The following is a 5,861-nucleotide window of genomic DNA, read 5'->3' as shown; positions in this document are numbered from 1 at the left end:
TTCCCCCCCGTGCCTCAGCCCCTGGCCAGGCCAGCATGGAGCCTGGCCAGGGAGCCCAGGCAGTTGTGGGAGCGGCATAGACTCTCCACCTGCCTGCGGTGTGGCGGGGCTGAGAGCAGCCCCTGGCCCATGTCTCTGGCCCCCAGGCTCCCTGCCCAGCCCAAGGCAGGTGGAGGGTCCGTGACTCCGTGCCAGCTCACCAGAGGTGCCCGCACAGCTCTCCCCAACCCGGCTTCGGCCAGAGGGGGGGGCCTTGGAGCCACAGGTAAGAGCTGCACAGACAGGGGAGCTGCAGACCCTCTGCCTGCCCTGGGCAGGGTTCGGGGGGGGGGGAGGGGGACATGGGCAGAGGCTGCTTTTGGTGGGGATTTGTCAAGAGTAAAGCATGCCGCCAAACCAACCTAATTTCTTTCTTTGACAGGGTTACTGGCCTAGTGGATACATGAGAAGCAGCACACATGCTATTACATGATTTCAGTGAGGCTTTTGACACAGTCCCACATGACATTCTCATGAGTAAACTAAGGAAATGTGGTTGAGATGAAATTACTATAAGATAGGTACACAACTGGTGAAAGACAGTACTCATTGAATAGTTATCAATGGTTCACTGTCAGAGTGGGGGGATGTATCTAGTCAGAATCCACATGGGTCTTTCCTTGGTCTGGTAGTTAATATTTTCATTAATCACTTGGATAATGGAGAGAATATGCCTATAAAATTTGCAGATGACACAAGGCTGGTTGCTAGCACTTTGGAGGACAGGATTAGAATTCAAAATGATCTTAACAAATTGGAGAATTGGTCTGAAATCAACAAGATGAAATTCAGTAAAGACAAAGTACTACAATTAGGAAGGAAAAATCAAGTGTACAAACACAAAATGAGGAATCACTAGCTAGACTGTAGTTCTGCTGAAAAGCATTTGGGGATTATAGTGAATCACAAATTGCATATGAGTCAACAATGTGATGCAGCTGCAAAAAAGGCTAATATCATTCTGGGGTATATTAACAGAAATGTCGTATGTAAGACACAGGAGATAATTGTCTAATTGTCCCCCTCTACTTGGCACAGGTGAGGCTGCAGTTGGAGTACCATGTCCAGTTCTGGGCATCCCACTTTAAGAAAACTGTGGACAAACTGGAGAGGGTCTAGAGGAGAGCAAAAAAAATTATAAAAGTTTTAGAAACCTGACCTATGAGGAAGAGTTAAAAACACTGGACATGTTTAGTCCTGAGAAAAGAAGACCGGCGGGGGGGGGGGACCTGATAACAGTCTTCAGACATGCTAAGTGCTGTTACAAAAAGGATGGTTATCAATTGTTCTCTATGTCCACTGAAAGTACAAGAAGAAGAAGTGGGCTTAATCTGCAGCAAGGGAGATTTAGGTTAGATATTAGGAAAAACTTTCTAACTCTAAGGACAGTTAAGTACTGAAATAGGCTTCTAAGGGCGAGTCTACACTTACCTGCCGGGTCGACGCAGTGAGTTCGACTTCTCGGAGTTCGAACTATGGCATCTAATCTAGACGCCATAGTTCGAACTCCCTGCGCGCTCCGGTCGACTCTGGTACTCCACCACTGCAAATGGCGGTGGCGGAGTCGACCTTGGAGCCGTGGACTTCGATCCCGCGGCGTCTGGACGGGTAAGTAGTTCGAACTAGGGTACTTCGAGTTCAGCTACGCTATTCACGTAGCTGAACTTGCGTACCCTAGTTCGACCCCCGCCCTTAGTGTAGACCTGCCCTAAGGGAGGTTGTGGAAGCCCCATCATTGGAGGTTTTTAAAAGGAGGCTAAATAAACACTTGTCAGAATGGTATACTTGGTCCTGCCTCAGTACAGGAGGCTGGACTACTTCCAGCCCTACATTTCTATGATTCTGTTGTTTTAAAGGATAATTGAAAACAACACTTGTCAGAACAAACAATAGATTAGAGACTTTGTAGTAAGGAAACTTTCAATAGGGCGGGAAATAACAAATTTTCTAGCTCTAACCTCATTTGGGTGTTTTTGGGTCACTTTGCAACACAAACTAGCCAGTTATAATCTGTCTTTTTATTTACCTTAAATTGGTGTAAATTGATTGTCACATGGATCTCACTCTACTAGGCTGCAGGCCACAAAACTCTAATGAGGATGGCATTTTCTTTAAGCCCATTTTCTAGAACAAGGTGAATATATTTAAAACCTACCAATAGTAATTCCAAGCAACACATTAATTTTAAGGTCAGTGTGATTATATTTTCATTTTGAGATAATTCTTAAATTGTAATAAAGTGAATGTCTATAAATATAGAACCACAATGTAAATAGTAAATATGCCATTTACTGAGCTCAAGAGAAAACTGTAGAAGGAAAATGTCATTAGAATTCATAAAAAGAGGAGCAAAAGAATGAACAAGTTTATATCTTCTTGAGATTATAGACTACAACATGCCATGCTAACTATTCAAAATGCCACAGAGATCTCACTCTTTCAATGGAAATTCTTCACTGGATACCAATACAGTATTGATGGAATGGCAGCTGCTGTTCCATAGCTAAGGTTGTACTTCTGGCCCTGATCCTGGGATTGCAGGTAGACCCCTCCCATTGCCCTGAAGCCAATGGTGCTCCTGGGGGGCATGGAGGTCATATCATATCAGGTCTATAAAATCATGACTGGTGTAGAGAAAGTAGATAAGGAAGTGTTGTTTACTACTTCTCATAACATGAGAACTAGGGGTCACCAAATGAAATTAATAGGCAGCAGGTTTAAAACAAATAAAAGGAAGTATTTCTTCACACAATGCACAGTCAACCTGTGGAACTCCTTGCCAGAGGATGTTATGAAGGCCAAACATAACAGAGTTTGAACCATAACAGAGTTCAAAAAAGAACTAGATAAATTCATGGAGGATAGGTCCATCAATGGCTATTAGCCAGGATGGGCAGGAATGGTGTCCCTAGCATCTGTTTGCCGGAAGTTGGGAATGAGCGACAGGGGATGGATCACTTCATGATTACCTGTTCTGTTCATTCCCTCTGGGGCACCTGTCACCGGCCACTGTCAGAAGACAGGATACTGGGCTAGATGGACCTTTGGTCTGACCCAGTAGGTCCATTCTTATGTTCAGTAAGTTAGACCTGGGGCTAAAGTGTACTTCCTTAGGTCCATAGAAAGAGACCCCTGCTTCTGCATGCCTCAGGTGACTGTGGGGGGAATGAAAGTGCAGGAAAGAGCAGAATGAATGGGTGGGAGATCAAGGAGTTTCATGCCTTCCTGTAAACCTAATGAAGTCTGCAGTTGGAGAGACCCTTCAGTGACTATTAAATAGATTTTAAGGCCCAAAGGGACCACTGTGATCATCTAGTCTGACCTCCTAACACTGGCCATAGAACTTCTTCAAAATAATTCCTGTTTGAACTACAGCATATCTTCTACAAAAGTATCCAGCCTTGATTTAAAAATTGCCAATGCTAAAGAACCCACCATGACACTCGGTTAAAAAAAAAAAGCCTAATTACCCTCACTGTTAAAAAATGTGTGTTATTTCCATTAACCCTATAACCCACTGAGAGAGGAAACTGGAGCACAAAGAGAGGAAATGATTTGCCAGGTCACACAGCAAGCTGGGGCAACAACAAGAGGCTGGATGAAGCAGTAGTTTGGGTGTGGGCCTGGGACCCAGGAGATGAGGAGACTTATTGTTGCCCTCCCTTTCTTTGCTTCCCCTTATCCACTGAGCCTTAGGCTAATTCATCCAGAGCCATATGAACATTGGGGCCAGAGCCTTGGGCCTGGTCTAGACATCAATTGCGTACTGGTATAATTATTTCAGTTAGAGGGTGATTTTTCTACCACAATAGTTAAATAGGTACAACCCCTAGTGTGGACACAGTTATACTGGTATAAAGGTGGCTTTATTTTGGTGCAGCTTATTCCCCTTCCCTGCAGGAATAGCCACGCTTGTATAAAGCACCTTTAGAGTTCTATAACTGCATCCATGTTAGAGGACTTGTAATGCTTTAAGTATAGTGGTATAGTTAAAGTGGTACAATTTTTGTTTGTAGAAAAGTCTGGGATGGAGTGTATAAACCCAGCACAAGAACTGAAGAGGTTAAGGAGCAACTCTGGGCCCAGCCGACCCAGCTCAGCCACACCCGCAACGCATACTCCAGATGGAGGTAGAGCTTAAAAGGGAGCCAGACAGCACAGAAGGAGGCTGACAAGGCAGGGTGAAGGACCTGCCCTGAGAACTCCTGAGGAAGGGTGCTACAAGAATCTTCTGGAGAGGAAGGGCCTGCCTGCTGAGCCCAGAGGGACTGAAGAGTCAACTGGTACTTTTGCTGTTACTAATTTGTAACAGAGTGCAAAGACTTTGACAAGAGAGAGGGCGGTAGGAAGTGGCCTAGGGAGGCAGACGTCAGGCTCTCCTGGGTGCTGGACATTTGGTAATCCTTACAGGGCCCTGAGCTGGAGCCTGGTGGCCAGGAGTGGGATGGCCTGGGCAGCCCTACCAACCCCCAAGAACCCTCAACTTCTAGACTCCCCCCTGAAGGAAAGGAATGAAAGGACCTTTGAAACCTCACTGGGCTGAGACACTTGTGGGGGGTCAATAACTGAACTCCATATCTTCTTAGGAAATCTGTCACACAGGGAGAGAGAGAGGACTAAGTGGTAAACTGACCAGAGGATCAAACCATCCACAACAGAAGATAGACCGACATCAGGTGTGGAGGTGGTCCAGGGGCCTAACTACTAGACGATGCCACCAGCAGACACCATCCGTCACAAAGTCTAAGTGAACATTTGAGGTTGGCATGGTGAGAAAAAAGGACATTTAGTATTGGAACTATATATATATACATATATGAACTTTATTATTAAAACAATGGTCTGAGGTGCACATTATCAATACTGTACAGGCGAAGAAGAGAAGATGGTAAATCGGCATATCTATGAGGTGGAGTTTGGTTGTCTTGCTTGAGAAGTATTTGGTTCTTGTGCTGTAGAGCAAGCACACGTGGGGGTAAAGAGCATAGGTGCCTCTTACTCCCCCTTTAGGGTCATAGAGTCTAAGGCCAGAAAGGACCAGGATATCATCTAGTCCAGGGGTAGGCAACCTATGGCACACGTGCCGAAGGCGGCACATGAGCTGATTGTCAGTGGCACTCACACTGTCCAGGTCCTGGCCACCGGTCCGGGGAGATCTGCATTTTAATTTAATTTTAAATGAAGCTTCTTAAACATTTAAAAAACCTTATTTACTTTACATACAACAATAGTTTAGTTATATATTATAGACTTATAGAAAGAGACCTTCTAAAAATATTAAAATGTATTACTGGCACGCGAAGCCTTAAATTAGAGTGAATAAATGAAGACTCGGCACAGCACTTCTGAAAGGTTGCCGACCCCTGATCTAGTCTGACCTCCTGAACATCACAGGCCACTTATCTTATCCAATTTTTCCTGAATTAAGACCAATCGTCTGGATTAGACTGGAATATTACAAATCTACGGAGACTAAACTATTGTGTGCAGCAGACAGAGAAAAGGAGGGACCAATGCCCCTCCACCCGTGGCAGGGAAATGATTAAATGAGATATGCCCAGACAAACCTGGCAAGCGACCTGCATCCCCACACTGCAGAGGAAGGTGAGCCAATCTGATTTAGAGAAAATTCCTTCCTAATCCCAGATATGGTGATCATTTAGACCAGGGGTGGGCAAACTACAGCCCAGGGGCCACATCTGGCCCTTCAGACGTTTTAATCTGGCCCTTGAGCTTCCGCCGGGGAGCGGGATCCGGGGCTTGCCCTGCTCCATGCATGCTGTGGCTCCGCATGGCTCCTGGAAGCAGCGGCCTTTCTCCCC

The 5,861-nt window shown here is 45.5% G+C and overlaps 1 long non-coding RNA gene across 1 annotated transcript; it reads left to right on the top strand.

Annotated features, from left to right (window-relative positions):
* On the top strand, positions 1-5,041 carry LOC123366195. Its single transcript, XR_006577956.1, has 3 exons — positions 1-265; positions 4,056-4,322; positions 4,626-5,041. It is a non-coding gene; the product is annotated as an uncharacterized LOC123366195 (long non-coding RNA).
* Positions 5,042-5,861: the final 820 nt, after the last annotated feature.

The sequence above is a fragment of the Mauremys mutica genome, chromosome 3 (genome assembly GCF_020497125.1).
Source record: "Mauremys mutica isolate MM-2020 ecotype Southern chromosome 3, ASM2049712v1, whole genome shotgun sequence".
Classification (NCBI taxonomy): Eukaryota; Metazoa; Chordata; order Testudines; family Geoemydidae; genus Mauremys; species Mauremys mutica.
The sequence above is the reverse complement of the archived record's forward strand: the minus strand, read 5'-3'. Positions and strand labels throughout refer to the sequence as shown.